The 22,761-nt window shown below is 43.7% G+C and overlaps 1 protein-coding gene across 1 annotated transcript in view; it reads left to right on the top strand.

Moving 5' to 3' along the window:
* Nucleotides 1-2,204: 2,204 nt before the first annotated feature.
* SMPD3 (sphingomyelin phosphodiesterase 3) overlaps nucleotides 2,205-22,761 on the top strand; it is a 175,669-nt gene continuing 155,112 nt past the window's right edge. Inside the window, exon 1 of the mRNA XM_073307569.1 lies at nucleotides 2,205-2,293. The gene's annotated coding sequence lies outside the window, so the exon portion shown is untranslated. The remainder of the gene's footprint in view (nucleotides 2,294-22,761) is intronic.

Genomic DNA, 22,761 nt, shown 5'->3' with positions numbered 1-22,761 from the left:
GTCTCTGTCTGCCACGCTGTCTCCCCTCCCTCCATTCATGCTGCCTTGTAGAGTGTGAGGCTACATTAACAACAATGTGTTATCCCTTGAGGGCTCAGCGAAGTGCTAGTTTGTCAGTTAGCAGTAAGGCATTCCCTGGGAAATATCCCACCTTCTTCCACCCTCTGACTTCACCACCTCAACCAAGCTTCACAATCATCCTTGCTGTGTACAGTGTTAAACTGTTTGTTTAAAACTTATTGTGTATGTGTATGTGTATATGTATGTATGTAGTTTTTTGTCTAGTGAAAAAAATTTCCCTGGAACCTAACCCCCACCATTTACATTAATTCTTATGGGGAAATTGGATTTGTTTAACATCGTTTTGCTAAAAGTCGCATTTTTCAGGGACATAACTACGTTAAGCGAGAAGTTACGGTAGTAGCTGCTGAGAGGCTGTGCTCTAGCCTCACTGCCTTCCCATGGATTTGAGTTGGTGGATTTTATTTTTCAAACGCCTACAGAGAGGCTGCAGGCAGAGATGAATTTTACTCTGTTATTTAACTAGAGGATGCATTGCTAAAATACTTCAGTATTCACGGTGCACAAGTCAGTTAAAAATATTAATAATTAATGTTTATTATAATAGTGCCTAAGGGCCAACCAAGAATGGGGCTGCTGGTGCACAGAGTAGGAGACCGTCCATGCCCTAAAGAGCTTACAATCTAAATAGACATGACAGACCTGGGTTGGTGAGGGGTAGAATACACCAGCAGAGTGAACAGTGGGTTGACAACAAATGTCATGTTAGTGCAATGATTTCTTTCTTGTTGGTAGGTTTAGTTAGGAGGGCATCAGCTAAATGGAAAGAACAGGGAAGGGAAGAGGGGACATTGAAAGGAAGAGGAAGAAAGGGTAAGAGGAGTGATGGAGAGGTGAAGAGACTGTGGGGAAGAGGGAGGGTTGGAGCAAATAGCCAATCAGCACAGGGCAGAGAAAGTCCAGTCAGAACTCTAGAAAGATTTCCAAAGGTCCCTTCCTTGGCTACTTTTGCCCCGACTGAGTCCTGGCTGGTTCCTCTTTGCAGCTTTCTTGCAAGCCTATGTGTGGGGGGAGTGGGGTTGGAGGGGAGATACAACCTGGGTCCTAATGCCTCCAGAATTGGAAATAAATACCTTACATCTCCTGGCATTTATTGATCACTAATCATATGTAATCCCTTTAATTAAGGAAGAATAACTTATCATCCTCCCATTACTAGAAAGGTGCTCTGTCTTTGTTCAACCTATACCTCTTGATTGTCTTTTCATACACCTGTACTGTCATTCTCTTGTATTTAAGTTTCTTCCACTTGCTGTAGAAAAGTCCCTCCAGATTTTTCCAGTGGCTTAATGAGACATAATAATCTGAACATCTCGAACCATTTTCAGCCTTATAAGGGCAAAGAGAGATGATGTTCCCTCTCTATCCACTCCCATTCAGGAGTGTTTTTAATTTTAACCCTTTGAACTGTAGTGGCAAAATTCAAAACCTCTTCCCATATACCATTGGCCCTAGAGCATATCCATTACTGGCAAAATCCTGTTTGTGAGAGCAATGGGATGTGAATAGGGGAACATTCATTGGCCCAACAGATGTGACAATTTATTTTCTCTGCCCATTTGACAAGGAAACTTTTTCTTTTGCAACCAATTTGTTGTATGTGCACATTCAGATTTAAAAAGTAGGATTTTTTTGTTTAAAATTTCATCTTTATCCATATACATTTCACTGTAGTTTGATACTTAGAAAGTTTAGGCTGTTAAAATACTATATTTTATGCTTGTTTACTTATTGGTAATTGGAGAAAACTAAATTTTATTTTGTTTGTGGCTCATGAATGAATCATTACATCCCATTTAAATTGGAGGACATGTAAATATTAGGAGACTGTTTGTTTTGAAAAATTGTGCTTATAGAATTGTGTATTCAAAAATGCTCATGCAATGTAGATGCCTCATTCTTGTGTAGTTACTACAATTGTATTTATATGCCAGATAGTTTTTGTTGCGTGGTTGTCATAAACATACATACAATTTATATAGGCTAACTTGCATATCTAATATCGGAACAATAGGGTAGTCTAACACTCAGATAAGTTACTATAGCGTGTATGAGTAATTGATGCAACTGCTGTATCCATCTTCATAAGAAATCTTACATAATGTAAATCTAATTTCAGGTGAAGAAATTTTCAGATACACATATACAGAAGCAGCAAGGATTGAATGAAAATCTGAAACAGAAAGAACCAACTATACACATTCTTTTCCAGGTATGTTACTTTTGCTTTTATAATTGAACCTTAACTTAAAGTTTGATGACCCAAGCTTGGAAACAATTTGTTAGTTTACTAATGGCATGGTATTTCTTTGTTATAATCCTAAAAATACTAGAAGAATTGCACTCTTGCTTTAGTCTTAAGTAAACAAAACAAAAACTGGCTAAGAACCTGTATTCTAGCAGATATTCTGTACGAGTACTATATATTAATTTCCATATTTCCTGTCCACCTGGCACTTTGTTCAGTTGCATGCAATGGCACTCTGATTAATTATTTGTGTTTATGGTGGTACCAGCCAAGATCAGAGCCACATTTCTCTAGGCACTATACATACATAGTAAAAGATAGTCGCTGCCCCTAAGAGTTTACAAAGGGTGGAAGAAGGTAAGTGTTCGTTTTGCCAGTTAGAGGGGATATAATTTTTTAGAATGGAATTAATATACAAGCATGGATGACTCTTCTATTTCAAGTAGTATTGTTTAGTTTCTGTAATTTGTCATTTTGTTGCTGATAAACATAATTTAGAAGCATGGGAAAATAGCACTTTGTGAAACCCATTAACACATACAGCAGGGTGGATTAAGCAGAGGAATGTAGACAGGACTGAAGTTCATCAACATCAGCTCTTCAAACCTAGGAAGTTGAGTCTGTGATGTACACTCAGAGATGAAGATAGCTCCATGCCCTACAGAAAGGTGGATGGATGCCCAGGGTTGTTGCTAATGTACCATGGCTGAGACCATGACCAAAGTTAGTGATCAGTTCAGTCATATGAGTGGGAACAAGACCTAATGTCAAACCCCCAGTTATCCTTTTGATGCTGTTGATATCTAAAGCCAGTCACATTTGAAATTGGTTCCTGTGAAGATTTCAGATGAAACACTTTTACCGGAGAATTTGTTTTGATTCGAGATTTTTGTTTGAAAAATTTGTTTCAAGTTGAAATTTTCATTTCAGTCTTCAAAAATGAAAATTTCAGTTTTCAGATTTGTGATATTCTCTGTCCCCACTGTCCCTTACTTTTACTTTAAATTAAACTACACTGCAGTAATTTTGAAGCATTCAAATGAAACTCTGCTTTGTGCAGAACAGAGTCAGCCTGTGGCTCTCACCTTCACAGGAGGTCCCTGAAACAAACATTGTGGCTGGATTTTTAAATGAGCTATATAACTTTGACCATTAGTAACACCTACAGCTATACAAGCTAAGAGATAAGAGTAACCACATTTCATGATTCAAAGCCTGGCATGATTTTTTATCACTTGAGAATGTGGGGATTAGGAAGGAATTTCTCATATGCAGAATTGGGGTTGTTGACAATTTGTTTTGGGTTTTTTTGGAGTGGGGGAAAGAGGGACAGTTACTTTTCTCTTCAGTATCTGATACTGAACACTATTGGAAGAAGCGGAATGCTGAATTGCCTGCACCAGTAGATCTGTTCTAGGTTCCTTTGGTATAACTGTCACTGTTAATTTGCAATACAATACACAGTGCCTAAATTCCCTGCATACCAAATATATCTTATTGTGTAATGTTTATTTTGTTTATACAATAATGACGATTTTAGCATACAGTTTATTTATAAAACGGTACTGCTGCAACTGCCTTGATTACAGTGAAAATAGTTACAACAGTCTCCTCAACCTTTATGGATGAGGACTCAGGCTTTATTGCACATTTATCAAGCTCCTACTAAAAGGCACCAACTGTATCATACCAGTAAATAACATCCTCTGTAGATGTTCTCAGAACTCACAAAGAGGAATTGCTTGGGTCATTTCATAGATGACCATTTACATGCCTTTATTTGCAGCAAGAGGATAGCTTCGGTGCTGAGGGTCTGCTCCTAAAACATTAGGCCTGCTTGGATTATCATTTTTTCAAATTACTTTACACATAATGTTGAGAGCCATTCAGTAATAGATGCTTAATCCATCTCTAAATTAATGAACAGCAAAAACTGGATTCAGGATGGACTAGCATGTCAGGTTTCAAGCTGCTTTCTTGAAAGGCCTTCTTGTATTGGAGATAACACTGATAACTATGTCAGTTTTTTTTATCTTGGATTTCCACCGCAGCACGTCAATATGTGACCTGTGAGACTATCCAGTTCCTTTCAGTTTCTAGCCACAGGTTTAAAATGATTTTAGTCACACATTTGTTCTGCATTTTAACAGCTATATCAAAAATTAAAGGAAGTTGAATAGTAAATTTTCTTACACTGGAAGTATTGTTGAACTGCTTCTACTTTAGATGCCCTAAATGAAATAATCCCAAAACCACACTGCTCTCTAGTTACACCTCAAATAGGAATCCACTAACTCTTCTATTTTCCAGGTTAAATAATACTACTCTTTAATATATGATGAGACATTGCAAAGGACACTATAGGCTTGATTGTGCAAGGTCTCAAGTACATAAAAAAATAAGAATGGCCATATTGGGTTAGATCAATGGTCCATCTAATCCAGTATCCTGTCTTCCGACAGTGGCCATTGCCAGATGCTTTAGAGGGAATGAACAGAACAGGGCACTTTATCGAGTAATCCGTCCCTAGGCTTGCCAGGCATCCAGTTTTCAACCGGAACACCCGGTTGAAAAGGGACCCTGGTGGCTCTGCTCAGCACAGCTGACCAGGCCACTAAAAGTCCGGCTGGCCACAGCATCTGGCTCCACATGGCTCCTAGAAGCGGCTGGCATGTCCCACCAGCTCCTGGGTGCAAGGGCGGTCAGGGGGGCGGCTCCCCGCTCTGCCCCTGCCCATGGTGCAGGCGCTGCCCCAAGTGCCAGCTCCACAGCTCCCATTGGCTGGGAACTGCGGCCAGTGGGAACTGTGGGGGCGTTGCCTACAGACGGGGTAGTACACGGAGACCCCCTGGTCCTGGCCCCCCTGGGCCTAGGAGCCAGAGGGACATGTCATTGCTTCCCGGGAGCTGCCTGAGGTAAGCGCCGCTGGGAACCTGTGCCCTGCACCCCCTTCCACACCCCAAACCCCTGCCCCAGCCCTGAGCCTCCTCCTGCACCCAAACTCCCTCCCAGAGCCCGTGCTCCGCACCCCCTCCTGCATCCTAACCCCCTCCCACACTCCGAACTCCGTGGCCCCAGCCCGGAGCCCTTTCCGGCACCCCCAACCCCATATCTCTGGCTCCACCCCAGAGCCTTCAGCCCTAGCTGGACCCCTCACTCCCTCCCACATTCCAACCCCCTGCCCCAGACCAGTGAAAAAGAGCAAGTGAGCAAGGGTGGAGGAGAGTGAGCGACCGAAAGAGAGGGAATGGAGTGAGGGGGGGGGGGCTCAGAAAAGGTGTAGGGGCAGGGCCTCGGGGGTGGGACAGAGCAAGAGTGCTCAGTTTTCTGCAATCAGAAAGTTGGCAACCCTTGTTGGATCATATTAAAGAAGTTCTGTATTAAAATCACAAATGAGTTTGATTCCCCAGAGTTTAAATTCCAGGGTACTACTAATTAAGAGGTCTCTTGGTTTTTGGTACTGTTTCTCTCCCTCTATGTATGAAACTTGCAAGCTGCTAATTGTGTTAGTACATTCTAAGACAGAGTCTGTTCTCAAAGCAATTCACAGAGAGAGAGACTCAAAGCAATACTCTAACAACAGAAACAGCACCCAGAGACTCCCCACCCTTTTGTTGTATTAACCATTGTGATTAAAATAGAGATAGAGGATGTATGTGGATGGATGCTTGGTGTGGATAATAACTGAATGATCAGGGAGGTGCCAGCCTAAGAATCCAGTGTCCATCGGCTGAAGAAGGCGTCAAGTGGAAATAACCAGAGGACCCCACCCGGAGGGCAGACTGGAATCCACCCAACAGCCTCAAGAATGGGAGAACCAAAGAACAAGATAACATCTTGGAGCCGTCAGGAATGTGCTATCTGCTGATTGATTCAGCAACAGCATGATGAAGCAATTCCCATAGACTGGCATAGGAAGAAATTCCTATAAAAATAGACTCTAAAAAGTGAGAATTTTGGGGGTCTGATTCTGCAAACCAACTTCCAGGAGCATCAGATGAGCATCTGACAAGGCCCTGCTCCCTCCTCATGTCCAGGCCACCTGGCCAGTGGCTTGGCATGAGCAACTCTAAGGCTGGTAACTATGATAACAACCTTGCAGAACCTGTGTGTGTGGGTGTGTATGTGTGCGTGTGTGTGTTTGTATGAATGAATGTGTGAATAAATATGAGATTGAATGGAATGTTATAGCTATAACTAACTGCTTACTATGATTCTTTCTGTATTCACAATAAATGTGGTATTTTGCCTTTTTCCCTTTAATAAGATCCTGCTGGTTTTTATTTTATTGGTATAACACCCTATCCATCCCCTGTCATATGGTCCCAGCTTCTGGCAGTAAGAAGTTTAGTGACACCTAGAGCATGGGGTTGTATCCCTGACCATCTTGGCTAATAATCATTAATGGACCTATCCTCTATGATTGTATCTATTTATTTTTTGAACACAGTTATATTTTTGGCCTTCACAATATCCCTTGGCAATGAGTTCCACAGTTTTGGCTGTGCTTTATGTAAAGAAGTGCTTCCATATGCTTGTTTTAAACTTGCTGCCTATAAATTTTCATTGGGTGGCCCCTGGTTCTTGTGTTATGTAAAGAGGTAAATAACACCTCCTTATTCACTTTCTCCATACCATTCTTGGTTTTGTAGACCTCTATCATATCCCCCCTTAGTCATCTCTTTTCTAAACTAAACAGTCCCAGTCTTTTTAATTTCGCCTCATACAGACTCTGTTCCATATCATTTTTGCTGTCCTTTTCTATATTTTTTCCAATTCTAATATCTTTGTTGAGGTGGGGTAAACAGAACTGCATACAGTATTCAAGGTGTGGGTTTAACATGGGTTTATAGGATGGCATTAAGATACTTTCTGTCTTATTATCTATCCCTTTCCTAATGATTCCGAGGATTCTGTTAGCTTTTTTGACTGCTGCTGCACATTGAGCAGACGTTTTTAGAGGACTATCCACAATGAGTCTAAGATTTCTTTCTAGAGTGGTGACGGCTAATTTAGACCCCATCATTTTGTGTGTGTTGTTGGGATTATGTTTTCCAGGGTGCATTTCTTTGCATTTATCTGAATTGAATTTCATCTGCCATTTTGTTTCCCAGTCACCCAGTTTTGTGAGATCTGTTTATAACTCTTTGCAGTCAGTTTTGGACTTAACTATCCTGAGTAATTTTGTGTCTGCAAACCATGTCACCTCACTGTTTACCCGTTTTTCCGGATCATCTCTGAATATGTTCAACAGCGCTGGTCCCTCAACTTCCATTGAAATACATTGCAAGTAAATGTACTCGGCACTAGAGCCGGTCAGGAAATTTTTGATAAACCTTTTTCTGTTTGAAAAATACGGTACATTGAAACTAAAACTTTTACCGAGAAAGGACTGGTTTTGACAAATTTCCCATTTCAGTTTTTTTTTTAAAAGTTTTGCAATTGTCAGACTCTTCATTATGGCATTTTCAGAACAAAGTTAATTTTTTTTTCCAGTTTGAAATGACTTTATTTTAAAATTTAAGATAATTTATAATAAAAAAAAAATTTAAAACCAAACTGGAATGTTTCATAATTATCAAAATGAAACATTTTGGTAGAGCCAAACTGAATTTTTTTTTTCAGTTTGCGAATGTTTTTGAGATTTTTTTTGACTTTCTGTTCCAATTTAGGATGGGGGAAACTTTTCCTGTCCTGGAAAAATTTGAGATTTTGAAAACTTTTTTTCTGCCTAGTGTCTCACAATAGATTCAGCACTGTGCAGATTTGAATCCTACTTAGATTAGAAGCCGTTTTGTACAACACCTACCACAATGGGGTCCCGGTGCGTGATTGCGGCTCTTAGGCACTACGGTAATTCAAATAATACATAATGATACAAAAGCTAGACCGAAATAAATGTTCGACTGACTGGTTACAGTTACAGCAAGGACTGGGTTCCAACCACCATAAGAGATTCCTGCACCACTTTAGCATACCAAAGGCTTGCTGCGTGTAATTTTATAATTACAATGCCTAGAAGGCCCAGGTGTGTTTTGAATCCCAGTTGTTCTGGACACTGTACAAACATAGTAAGGCAGTCCTTGCCCCAAAGAGATTACACTTTGAGGAGACAAGTCACACAAAAGGAGGGAGGGGAAATAGAAGTGCAGAAGGAGGAAGTGACTTGCCCACGGTCACACAGCAGGCCAGTGGCAGACCCAGGGATAGACTCTATATCTCCTGAATGCCAGTCTAAGGCACTATCGGTAGAGGGACTACAATGCCTCTAGATGAGTCATTGCAAGGGATCAAATGGACAAAAATTACACTTTCACACATGCTTTATATCTTTCTCTATTGCCATCTATAATATTCTGCCGCGTGCGCTGAGAATTCTCTCCTCACTTCATTGCTTTTTTTTTTTTTTTTTGAATGCAGGTTCTTTTTTTCCTCTCTCCTTAGTTGCTATGTTTTTGACACGTGTTTGTGGTTGACAAAGATGCTTTTGCCACATTTTACTTTTGAGATTTTATTTCCTGGTTTGCCTAAGGATAGTTTCCATTTTATAGTTTTTTTTCCTCCCCACTTCTTTTTTCTTGGTTTTGTGCTCTTCTTCTTAGTCCACTTTTTAATATTGTTTTGTTTTGTTTCTTCCAGGGCCTAATTAATCAATTAGCTTAGGGTCGAATCATTCAGACATAGGTGCCCGTGCCCTGGCCCTGGCCCTATCTTAATCTCCAGGGCTCATCACCCTGTGGCAAAGTATTTGTTGGGATAGTGTAATACTTAAAAATGTCCCCTGCAATTAGCCTTTTAATTTCAATATTGTGTAGAAGAGACCTCACCTGACTATTGTTAAGCCAAAACTGATATTGCCATATGAATGTGGGTATTGCAGTGCAAGTTCTACATGGTTTATAGAGCACTTTAGTATACTTTGTGCAGACCTTCTTATTTGACACTTTTCATATCCTACTGGGAAGATTAGGCTGAACACATTTTTGCATTCAGAGTTTACTGGTCAGTGTCTTTCTTTTCTCTCCACCCAACTTCAAAAAGAAAAAAACATCAGAATCTACATTTGGTATAATGACCATATATTTTATTTCTGTGACTTCTCTGGCATTTGTCCTGAGTTTTAGACAACGCCATACATTTAACAGACGACTGGAAAAACTCCGGAATGGAAGTTTTGTTTTGAAAATCTTAACCTTTCAATTACTGTCCCTATTCTACTTATGCTACATTGATGACATCTTCATCATCTGGACCCGTGGAAAAGAAGTCCTTGAGGAATTCCACGATGATTTCAACAATTTCCATCCCACCATCAACCTCAGCCTGGACCAGTCCACACAAGATATCCACTTCCTGGACACTACAGTGCTAATAAGCTATGGTCAAATAAACGCCACCCTATACCGGAAACCTACTGACCGCTATACTTACCTACATGCCTCCAGCTTTCATCCAGACCACATCACAAGATCCATTGTCTACAGCCAAGCTCTAAGATACAACTGCATTTGCTCCAATCCCTCAGACAGAGACAAACACCTACAAGATCTCTATCAAGCATTCTTAAATCTACTGTACCCACCTGCTGAAGAGAAGAAACAGATTGACAGAGCCAGAAGAATACCCAGAAGTCACCTACTCTAGGACAGATGAACAAAGAAAATAACAGATACCACTAGCCATCACCTTCAGCCCCCAACTAAAACCTCTCCAGTGCATCATCAAGGATCTACAACCTATCCTGAAGGACGATCCCTCACTCTCACAGATCTTGGGGGACAGGCCAGTCCTCGCTTAAAGACAGCCTCCCAACTTGAAGCAAATACTCACCAGCAACCATACACCACACGACAAAAACACTAACCCAGGAACCCATCCTTGCAACAAAGCCTGTTGCCAACTCTGCCCACATATCTATTCAAGGGACACCATCATAGGACCTAATCATATCAGCCACACCATCAGAGGCTCGTTCACCTACACATCTACCAATGTGATATATGCCAGCAATGCCCCTCTGCCATGTACATTGGCCAAACCTGACAATCTCTACGCAAAAGAATAAGTGGACACAAATCAGACGTCGAGAATTATAACATTCAAAAACCAGTTGGAGAACACTTCAACCTCCCTGGTCACTCAATTTCAGACGTAAACGTCACAGTTCTCCAACAAAAAACCTTCAAAAACAGACTCCAGTGAGAAACTGCAGAATTGGAATTAATTTGCAAACTGGGCACCGTTAATTTAGGCTTGAATAAAGACTGGGAGTGGATGGGTCATTACACAAAGTAAAAACTATTTCCCCATGCTAATTTTCCCCCTACTGTTACTCACACCTTCTTATCAACTGTTTGAAATGGACTATCCTGATTATCACTACAAAAGTTTTTTTCTCCTGCTGATAATAGCCCACCTTAACTGATTAGTCTCATTACAGTTGGTATGGCAACACCCATTTTTTCATGTTTCAGAGTAACAGCCGTGTTAGTCTGTATTCGCAAAAAGAAAAGGAGGACTTGTGGCACCTTAGAGACTAACCAATTTATTAGTTTTTGGTTAGTCTCTAAGGTGCCACAAGTCCTCCTTTTCTTTTTGCCATTTTTTCATGTTCTCTGTGTGTGTATATATATCTTCCCACTGTATTTTCCACTGCATGCATCCGATGAAGTGGGTTTCAGCCCATGAAAGCTTATGGCCAAATAAATTTGTAAGTCTCTAAGGTGCCACAAGTACTCCTTGGTTCTTTTTGACCCTTCTTTGTATGTCTTTTTGGAGCCTACGATGTTCTAGATGTTACTGCAAATAATTTAATTAAGTTATCATGAGTTTCCTTTCAGTACCATAATTAGATTTTTAATTCTGAGGCTATTTGTGTAGATGGATGGAAAATTTAACGTTTGTGGGTCTATCCACTGCATTTGCAACCCCCCCATTTATACATATAGATACAGGGTTTTTTTTTCTGTTTAGGAGGTATTTGCCTGCAAATATTGTGTGCACAGTTAAAATAACTCAGCCATCCTCATAGCCAAACTTTAAAATTGCACCTGCAAGTTTTGCTTTCATAGGGCTGAATCCAATTCCTATAGAAGTCACCAGGAAGATTCCTGCCCACTCTGTGCCAGTTGTCTACGCTGTCTCATAGAATCCCCGTAAAGGAGTGCTGTCGCAAAAGTAAAAACTTTTGTTCTCTGGTTCAGAGGGATTGCAATATATGTATCAGGGCCCTCCAGAGGCAGGCTGCTCTGTGCTCAACTTTGGAGCTGCGCTGATGAGGCACCTAGTGCTTTTACTTTGGTGCAGAGCGAACCCCCAGCACTGGGTTCCTCCCGGCACTGATCCCCATTGCCAGTGCTGAAGAAGAAACCTAAGAAGATGGCACCAAGCAAGCCCAACCAAGCTTATGCCCACTCTGGACCCACAAAAGGGCTCAACCCCAGAGAGTTTCTTCCCCCGAAAGGACCCACCACCGACTCCAGGGAGCAGTAAAGGGCCCAAGCCAACAGTGCTTTCGACACCCTCCCAGTTCCTGTTCACTGGCGGCAATGGTGACCTGCCAGACCCAAGCCTCGACAGCCCTGCCCTGGTCACCAGAAGGGGACAACATCTTGGGCTTGGAGGCGCAGTTCAACTCTTTGCCCAGACAGCAACACAATTGGGCTCCAGAGGGCACATCTACGGCATAAGTGCCATCCTAGCAGCAAGGCCAGTGGCCGACCCAATGGCCTTATTGGAATGCCTGGGGAGTTCCCATCATGCCGTTGCCGCGCTCCCACGAGTCCTCAGTCACCGAACCAGATACAGGATGAAGGCAGTACTGATGGTACCGGACTCGATGCGGGATGCTCCGGTAGCCATCACGGGTGAGGAGCCACTAGCCACCCCTAGGCCGCCCTCTCTGGTGTGGGAGGACACCACCAGCCCTCCGCTGGTAGTCCAATCCTCCTCCTCCTCTCTGGACAAGTCGATGGCGGGCCCCTCGAGAGCTAGCCCACCGGACGATTTTAGGGCGCATCAGGTGCTGCTCCGCAGGGTGGCTTCCAAGTTGGGCCTCAAGGCAGAGGAGATGGAGGAGCAGATGGACACATTGTTTAATTTGTTATCAGCATCCACCCTGGCCCACATCGCACTCCTGGTGCGGTCCTGAACATTGCCAAAAACATCTGGCAAACCCCGTCCTCCATCCTGCCCACTTCCAAGAGGGCAGAAAAGAAGTACTTCGTTCCCATGAAAGGGTTTGAGTACTTGTACACCCACCAGGATAGTTGGTCATGTCGGCAGCCAACAAGAGGGATAAACAGGGGCCCACCTCTTCCATGCCTAAGAATAAAGAGGCCAAAAGGGTGAATTTCTTCAGTCGAAAAATTTATTCTACAGCTAGCCTCCAGTTTTGGATGGCGAACCACCAGGCCTTCTTGGGTCCCTATAACTTTAACTTGTGGGACTCTCTCCTGAAGGTCAAGGACTCCATGTCCCTGGAGTCCCCAACTCTGGTGGTGGAGGGGACTGTGGCAGCTCGGTGCTCCCTCCAAATGCCCTGGGATGTGGCTGATTCAGATGCCTGAGTGGTCACCTCGGCGTTGGCCATGCGGCACAGTTCCTAGCTCCAGACCGCCAGCCTGTCCCAGGAGATGCAAGCCTCTATTCAGGACCTCCCATTTGGCAGTGTCAGCCTTTTTTCCGACCAAACGGATGCTCGTCTGCATAGCCTGAAAGACACACGGGTGAACCTCTACTTTCTGGGGATGCACACACCTCAGACATTGAGACAGCTGTTTCAGGTTCCCCTGCCACCTCGACAGTGGCAGCCTCAGCAGGCACCTGCAAGGAAAAGGAATGTAGGGCTTAGTCACTGCCACCCTTCATCGTCCCAGTTTCCTGCACAGCCTCGCCCGGCAAAGCACCAAGGGGGCCAGAAGTGCTTATTTTGAGGACGCATTCGGGAGTGATGCACCAGCCAAAAGTCCGGAACCTTCCCACCTTTTCCTCAACCACCTTTTTTCCCTACCTCTGAGCCTGGTTGCGGGTACATCGGACTGTTGGGTCCCAGACATAGTGGCTTGGGTTTTTACCCTGCAATTTTTGGCTGCCCCTCGCTCCTGCCTCCCCATTTCCCCATCCTTCTTCAGGGATCCTTTTCACAAGCAACTCCTCATTCAGAAGGTTGAATAGCTCCTTGGCTTGGGGACTGGGGAAGGAGGTTCCTTGGGATATGGAGGGAAGAGGATTCTTGCTACTTCCTAATCCTGAAGGCAAAGCCTGGATTTCAGACCCATTCTGGACCTGCATAGCCTGAACAAGTCTCTCAAGAACAAGTTGAAGTTCTGTACGGTCTCCCTGGCCTCCATCATCCTATCCCTGGATCCAGGGAACTGGTACGCCACTCTTGACTTAAAGGACTCTTATTTTCATGTCTCCATATCCCCGGGACACAGGCATTTCCTGCATTTCATAGTGGCCAGGCACCTCTTCTAGTTCACAGCGCCACCCTTTGTCCTGTCTTTGGCCCCCAGAGTGTTCACAAAATGTGTGGTACTAGTGGCGGCTTACCTGAGATGTTGAGGGGTCCAGGTCTTTCTGTATCTCAATGACTGGCTCATCAAGGGCAGGTCTCTGGGGAAGGTGTGCAGGAGCCTTGATCTGATGTGGTCCACCTGCGTGACCTGGGCCTGTTAAACACAGAAAAGTCCATATTAATGCCAGTCCAAAAGTCCATGTTAATGCCAGTCCAATGCATAGAGTTCATTGGAGTGGTCCTCAACTCCATGTGGGCCAGGGCTTTCCTTCAGGAAGTGTGTTTTCAGGCCATGTCAAATTTAATCTCCCACATAAAGAGCCAGCTCGCCCTGGCCCACATGTGCCTGCAATTGATGGGCCACATGCACATATGTGGTCAGCTACCCCCGTCTTCATCTGTGGCCTCTGCAAGCGTGGCTAGGCTCGGTCTACACCTCCAGTAGGCATCCACAGGACTGAGTGGTCACAGTGCTGAACCATGTCCTCCTGTCTCTGGATTGATGGCGGGATCCCAGGTCGGTGCTGCAGGGAGTCCCCTTTGTGATCCCATCTCCATTGATCACCCTGGTCTTGGATGCATCAGATCTGGGTTGGGGAGCCCATCTGGGCGAGCTCAGCACCCAGGACCGGCCGCTGGCTCCACAATGATCTCGCCTTTCATATCAATGTCAGAGAGCTCAAAGCGGTTCGCCTAGCCTGCCAGGCCTTCTTCACCCACCTGAAAGGCAAGGTGGTGGAGGGCCTCACAGATAATACCGCTGCGATGTATTACATGAACAAGCATGGCGGTGCCAGGTCTTCAGCCCTTTGTCAGGAAGTACTCAGCCTCTGGGACTTTTGTGTGCAACATACCATTCATCTGGTAGCATCCTGGCAGATCGCCTCAGCAGGACCTCCTCGTCTCGCCATGAATGGTCGCTCCATCAGGAGGTGATCAGCCTAATCTTCCACAGATTGGGGACTCCCCAGGTGGACCTGTTCACTTCCAGGCAGAACAGAGAGTGCCACATGTTCTGTTCTCTGCAGGGCAGGGACAAGGGCTCCCTGTCGGACACCTTCCTGATTCCGTGGTTGGGAGCACTGATGTACGCCTTCCCACCGGTGCCGTTAATCCGCAGAGTCCAGCTCAAGGTGAAGCGACAAAAAGCAACGATCATCCTCATAGCCCCAGCGTGGCTTTGTCAACACTGGTTCGACATGTTGCTGAGTCTTCCGGGAGCCACCCCGCTGCAGCTGCCTCTTCAGTCAGATTCACTGTCCTAGAGCCATGGCAATCTGCTGCGTCTGAACCTGGCAGTGCTGCACTTAACAGGCTGGCTACTGCGTAGCTGAGTGGGGACGAAAGGTGGTGTTCTGCTGCTTTGCAGCAGGTTCTTCTGGGTAACAGGAAACCCTCCATCAGGGGCACCTATGTGGCAAAGTGGTAGTGGTTCATGTGTTGGGCCTTGGATCATCACGTTCATGCAGAAGAGGCCCCACTGCAAGGCATCCTGGACTATTTGCTCCATCTTAAGCTCCAGGGCCTGTGACTATCCTCGGTCAAGGTTCACCTGGCGGCCATTTCAGCGTTCCACCCTCCGTTCCAAGGCAGGTCAGTCTTCGCCCATCCAATGATGGTTTGGTTCCTGAAAGATCTGGAGCACCTTTATCCACATATCCGGGACCCGGGCCCCCTTTGTGACCTGAATCTTGTGCTGTCAAGGCTCATGCCCCATCAAGCCCTTGGCCTCCTTCTCCCTTCTGCTTCTCTCCTGGAAGGTCGCCTTCTTGGTTGCTATAACTTCGGCCCGTAGGATGTCTGAAATCAGGGTGCTCACATCGAAACCGCCTTATATGGTCTTCTATGAGGACAAGGTCCAGCTGTGCCCACACCCAGTCTTTCTGCCAAAGGTCGTCTCCCAGTTCCGTACTAGTCAAGACATATAGCTACCGGTCCTGTGTTTAAGCCTCATGCAACAGATGAGGATCGCAGGCTGCATACCCTAGGTGTCAGGTGGGCACTGGCCTTCTACATAGAATGAACAAAGCCATTCCGTAAGTCTATGCAGTTGTTTGTTGCTGTCGCAGACAGGATGAAGGGTTGTCCAGTGTCTTTCCAGAGAATCTCGTCCTGGATTACGGCCTGCATCCGCTACTGTTACGAGCTGGCAAAGGTGCCCCCGCCGACGATTGTGACTGCTCATTCAACTAGGGCGCAGGCGTGCTTGGGTGTTGATCCAATAAATCTGTCGAGCCGCCACCTAGTCATCCATCCCCACATTTGCTTTGCATCATGCCCTGACCTAGCAAGCTCAGTTTTGGCACAGCGGTGCTCCAGTCCGCAAGTCTGAACTCTGAGCCCACCACCGAGGATTCTGCTTATGAGTCACCTAGAATGGAACTGACATGAGCAAGCACTTGAAGAAGACAAACCAGTTACCCACCTTTCGTAACTATCCTCCTTCGAGATGTGCTGCTCATGTCTATTCCATTACCCGCCCTCCTACCCCTCCATCAGAGTTGTCGGGAAGAAGGAACAGAGAGGGTGTAGATTTGGCAGTGCCTGATATACCGCGGCACCCCAGAGAGCGCCACAGCCGGCCCTACAGATACCACTACGGCAAAAGTCTCCGATGTCCATGCAGATGGGCGCACACATACCTAGAATGTAATGGACTTGAGCAACACGTCTCGAAGAACTACAGTTACAAAAGGTGAGTAACCGTTTTTTCCTCTGTGGCAGCATATCCTCCTGCCTTGTGTGGTGAATGCAGAATTTGCACGTAGAAGTTTACCCTTTACACTTGGATCTTTTGGGGCACAGTCTGGCCCTAATATAAAATTAATGTTTTATTAAATGTGCACCTGGAAAAACCTTCATTTAAAGAATGACCAAGCCCTTTCACTCATACCTGCAGACTTAAGAAATAGCAGTAGAGATTATCATATTTTTATTTATGTATACAAGAAAAGTTGAATCGTTGTCTCTAACGGCCTGTGAAGAGAAAAGTATGTCTCTTTTTATGGGTGGCTGCTTCTGAACAAGGTAGCTGGGGGAATTCAATAGGAAGTACCCATTGTCTTACCTTTCTTGTGCTATAGGCTCATTAAACTAGTCAGATGATGACTGTAAGAAGGCTAGCTAGCATTCAGATGTACGGTTCATGATGATGTGGTAATGTTAATAAAATCTTCATACATGAGTTTGGAGTGACTGCATAACTCACAAGGGGTAAAGCCAGTTATTCATCCCAAATAAGTGCCAATAATCTGTATAACACAGATAGCTTTGCATCTTGTTGATGCCATATTTTACAGTAAAATTCTGAAGTATTTCTGAACTAGTTTTAATAGATCCTATTGTTCATTCACCTCCATTTCCAAAGCCAGATTTACTTAGGACCATGAGTCCAACTGTGCAGGCTTGAGAGGAAGAGAATCTGTGTTATGTACTGCTAACTAACTGCACCCAGGATGTGAAGAAAGTGGGAGTGGCTCTCTAGAGAGGGAACTAGAAGCTAGGACACAGGAGGTGCTGGAGGGAAATGTTAGGTGATAGGTATAACCCTGAAGCATAGGGTTGCCAGGTGTCTGGTTTTTGACCGGGAAGTCTGGTTGAAAAGGAGATATGGCAGTGTGCCGTCAGCCAGAGACAATGCATAGGAGGGGCTTGCGGGGTCAAGTGTACCCCCCCAAGATTGGCTTGCCGGGGGCGGGGAAGGAGAGGGGCTCTGTCCTTCTCTCCCTGTGCCTTCTGGCACATTCAGGCACTCTCCTTGGCAGCTGTGCGCAGGACGGAACTGCTTCTTCCTGAAAGAACCTGGCTAGGGGGTAGCAGAGGCCCAGGGACAGGGACTGAGCATGCAGGGAAGAGGCGGGTAACAACTCTGGCTCGCTTGGTCCCTGTCCCTGTCAGCAGGGCCCAGGCAGGGGGCGGCCTTATGCTGCCCTAGCTACTAGGGGCAGGGGTCAAGTGAGCGGGAGCCCCTCCCCGCGGCATGTTTCTAGTTCACTCGGTCCTATCCCTGGCACCTGGGCCTCAGGGGAAAGAGGAAAGGGAGGAGGCGGTGCCTCGGAGGCAAGAGGAAAGGGAGGAGGCGGTGCCTCAGGGGAAGAGGCAGGGCAGGGGTGTCCAGTTTTCTGCAATTAGAAAATTGGCATCCCTACTACAGCAGCCCCTTTAACTTCTTAGTTCTACTTACTCTCCTCCATGCACAGTTGCTGTCTGAGAGGCATGCTTCCTCCAGCATGCCTTTCTAGGGCTGGCCCTTTAAATTTGACAGAGACAGTCGGCTGTGACTCCAAAGTGGCCATTTTGTAGTTAGGATCTGCTTGCCGTATCCTTCTTTTCCAGCTTGTAAGTACCTGTTATGCTTTTCCCTGGCTTTCCCTTTTTTATTGCTGAGGAGGACATAGCATGGGGACAGCTGAGCTCGGGGAACCAGGTTAGTCTGGTGTTTGTTAGAATTTGTCACTTACCAGTAAAGCTATATGCCAGGAAGAGGGATGAGTTTGGATTTAAACTCAGGGGCTGTGTGCTCTGTTGTGGACATGGTCATCCCATTCGCATTTCTTACTAGAGGTAGGATTTGCAGACATTCCCTGCACAAAGGAACACTGGCAGGCAGAACAACAGCTGCAGTAGCAGTAAAAAGAGACTTTATTCTCACAGTAGCACACAAGGGTTTTAGTTGTAGTTTATGAAAGAGTAACAAGCCCAGGTTGCAGCTCCACAGGAATTGCAACAAGTCCAAAATTTTGGTGGGGGAAAGAATTATTTTTGTGACAAGTTGTTTGTGTGTGTTGGGTTTTTTGTTAAAGACGATGGCTGCTGGGAAGCTGCTCAGAGGTGTGAAATGTTAGTAGTTGGGGCAGAAATGGATGACTAGATAGTGTAGATGATTCAGTCAAAAGTGCAAGATAAATGTAGTGTAACACACTGGGCTAATCACTGCCACATAAGAAATGTGAAGGCCAAGACTATAACAGAGTTCAAAAAAGAAATAAGTTCATGGAGGCTAGGTCCATCAATGGCTATTAGCGAGGATGGGCAGGAATGGTGTCCCTAGCCTCTGTTTGCCAGAAGCTGGGAATGGGCAACAGGGGGATGGATCACTTGATGATGATCTGTTCTGTTCATTCCATCTGGGGCACCTGGCATTGGCCACTGTTGGAAGACAGGATACTGGGCTAGGTGGACATTTTGTCTGACCCAGTATGGCCATTCTTATGTTCTTAAATCACAGAACCATGAGAAGTTACTTTTAGAATGTATTTTCACTACTTTGCTAAAGCCCTACTTTATGTGATAGACATGCTGGTGAATTCGGGCTTGGTAACTTAATTAATGGCAACTCTGTCACGTCATGGAAGAGATTAGGCAAAAGCAGATATACAGGAATCACTTTAGAGTATAATAGATATTTAAAAATTGCATTTTTAAAAAAATGGTGTTTAAGGAGCAGGTCAGTATTAGTCCAGGTGATATTTTACTGGTAAAGGGAGGGGGAATTAATTTTATCACGTTGCCTACAAGATTTTTATTCACAATGCAAATATAGGCAGTACAGACTGAGAAGCAGAGTGCTATAGTTGTAGACATTAAAAGTATGTGGCACATTTTTATTCATCTTAATTGTTAGCTCAGCTTAAAGTGCCATAAAATATGACCTTTTTCAATTCAGATGATAGCAAGCCTCTTTTATGGAGCTTACCACTTCTCATGCCTAGCTCAGTGACAATGTTTTCTGATTATACCCATTTAAAGTGAAAATCCTTCTGAGTTTCTGTGACTAGAAAGTATGGATTGTTTGAGCCATTGGTGAGACACATTTAGAACATACATTATTTATTTTTGTTACTGTTTTTGGTACCAAAATTTTATGCTTAACTAGTCTTTTCAATATGAGATAGCTGCTTGGAAATATTCTTGTCCATTCTTATTTACAATGTCTTGCTAGATAATAAAGGGGTTGTTATCCATGGCTGGCCTGGCAGTCTAATAGCAGCCTGATGCAGAGAAACAAATCTTTGGGTCATGAGCACAGCTCAAGCTCGAGGAGTGGAAGCATTTCAAAGGTGGTATGCTCAGCACCTAAGAGGAAGAGAAGAGAGCACTTATATGCTGCTGTATGGTGACTTGACTGTCTTTGGTCCGAGCATTGGCTTGCCCAGGAAGGAATCACGTCTCTCTCTTCTTCTTTGACTGTTACAAAACCCTAACATGGGATATAGGATATGTTGGAAGCACAGCATTAGAAAAGAGGGAGAGAAATTATTTCAGGAGACCACAGAGGGTGTAAATTCGGAAGGCTGACAAATTTAAGGTAGATGGAACACATAGTTCAGACAACAGTTAACAAAATGAATAAAGAGCTACAAGAACTGATTAAAGAAGAAGATTAACAGTACTAATGTGTCTAGTTTGGAGGACAGCAGCAGATCCTTTGAGCTATATTAACTACTAAAAATAAATTCTCTACTAGGAAGTCTCAGTAGCTTCCAAATATTGACAGATGGTGCAGTACTCTAATAGTTTGCCAAGTACAAGGAACAAATTGGATTATTAATACAAACCTGGAGGTCCACTAATGTAAATGATTTGTCTTTACTTCTGAATGATTTCATATGCAACACACTGTAAGAGTCTTGCTGTTCTCTAGTTATGCAAAACACGAACAAATAAAAATGTGATTAGTTCAGCCGCCATTCAGTTTTCAGGTAGAATAATCAGTCCATATTCTGTTGAATCAAAAAGGTGATTTAAGTTTTTGTTTGTTTGTTTTACACAAAAGACTCTTCCTTCCTCTCATTGTTAATATTATGTTACTGGTTTATATCATTGAACACTTCCTTATGTGATGCAATGTAACTCAAGTAATGGATGTAGTAAATAAAAGGGGTTTTGCATCTCCCTAAGTGGGAAATACATTTAGATTCCCCAAATTTAAAAAGACATTAGATAAGTTTAATGATTTTATTCTGAAAGCAAGTATAATTAAGTGCACTGCTGATGCAGTCCACAGAATACTAAGATAGAGTTCTTAGTTTTAGTGTTTAGAATTTAGGTGAAATCCTCAGTGAGAGATATTAAGAAAACAATTGTCAAACACTGTGCAAATGTCCCTATAAATTGGGTGTTATCATGAGTCTTTTTTTCTGGCTAGCAGTAGCCCCATGCACAGCCCCTCCTTTTCCCAATCCATTTCACACCTTGCAGAAATCATTTATGTAATGTGAATATAGATAAACAGGCAGGGCCGCATTGTAGTGAGTAGAAAGATTCCCATTACCTTCAGTTTGCTTTGAATCAGGTCCACAGCCTTCTCCCCTAAACCCAGAATACCCCTTTGACTACGTGCATGGAGGATCCACAGAGCAGCCTCTTGGCTGCTGTTATAGGGAGTGAAAGTTGAAGTAAACGCCTGCCACTCCATATTTACCCTCATATCTGTAAGTTTTCTCACACAATAACCTGCAAGAAATTGGAACCTGAATGGGACAATTTGAAGAGCTAGAGGTTACTTTGTTTCATTCCTTCCTTCCTATCTTTTAAATTATCCATTCCGGAACTGAGGTATATTAATGGAATATTTGGGTGAACTTCCACAGTATGTGGCTGTAAACTAAAAGTTTCAGCCTCCTGTTAAGTTATCATATTACAGTGCACTAAATATATTGAACCATCAGAAGGAAGATGAACATCCCTTTAAAAAACAACAACACTATTCTTAGCAAGTAGCTGAATTATTCTAAAACTCAGATCCAATTGATCATTCATCCATAACAGTTAAAAATGGATTTATACTAGAGGTCCCTGGTTCATCTCGTTTTTTTTCCCCTGCATGGGTGCTCACCAGGGATCCTAGTTTTCCCTGATAAAAACCTCGAAGGTCTCCGATTAAAAAAACCCTATAAAAATCCGTGGTTTTCTGCAATGAAAATGAAATGCTGAACTTTAGTTTCCCTAGCCACAATATATATAGGTATCAGTTGAACACAGTCTTTTATTGATTATAATTTTTAAGCAAGTTTGAAGCCTACTATCAACATGAAATTTCTCCTTGTCAAACTCAGTGACACAGTCTTTGGGGTGATTTTTAAAGTTTTCAGCATCTTTTCATAAGTTTAATTATGTCTGGAGACTGAAGTGAAATTTGAGATGCATTAAAATACGAACCCCTATGATGCCATTGAGTAACCTCTATACGCTGGAAGCAGTTTATTGAGGTATGTTTAGCTATGTAAATTTAAAGCGCATTCAAAAATAAGCCACAAGATGATGGGGAAGTTGCATGCATTGAATAAGTGACACTGGTACTTTTAGTAAAATTTAGTTAATAGTTAATATATATTTTAATTTTTTCCACAAAATTTAAAAACTGAAGAGTCTCTGTAAAAATACAAAATCCACATTTTTCTGTCGCGGATGGATTTCTAGGATCCCTGGTGTTCACCAATGGTTTTGCAGTTGCACACAGCCTGAGATTCAATTTATTATGTTGAGACCATTTGACAGAGACAGTGCATTTTTAGGGATTTATTTGCGTGGTAGTAACAATATTCAGATAGGCTCCCACCCAAAGCACAAATCAAAAGTAGTATGCTGTATTCCTTCCTGTTCATGCATCATTACCAGTAATCTTAACCAAAAAAGTGTATCCAATTAATTCAGATTAGATGAGATGATGCATGAGCCAGAGTGAACGTAGCTTTACATGCAGATTCCAGGTAGAGTTTGGAGTGGAAAAAAATCTTATCTTAAGGAAATTTGGTATGGAGTTTGAAAGGCTATAAGCATGGTGCTCTAAGAAGCCTTCCACCCCCTCCCCCAACTCCTGCTTAGATTACAACTACCTTATAGTATTCTGTCATATATGCCCTAGATTGGGACTAAGGAATAGATTTGGTCAGAAAATGGTGAACGTCTTTCA

This window comes from Lepidochelys kempii, chromosome 12 (genome assembly GCF_965140285.1).
Source record: "Lepidochelys kempii isolate rLepKem1 chromosome 12, rLepKem1.hap1, whole genome shotgun sequence".
NCBI classification, from domain to species: Eukaryota; Metazoa; Chordata; order Testudines; family Cheloniidae; genus Lepidochelys; species Lepidochelys kempii.
The sequence above is the reverse complement of the archived record's forward strand: the minus strand, read 5'-3'. Positions and strand labels throughout refer to the sequence as shown.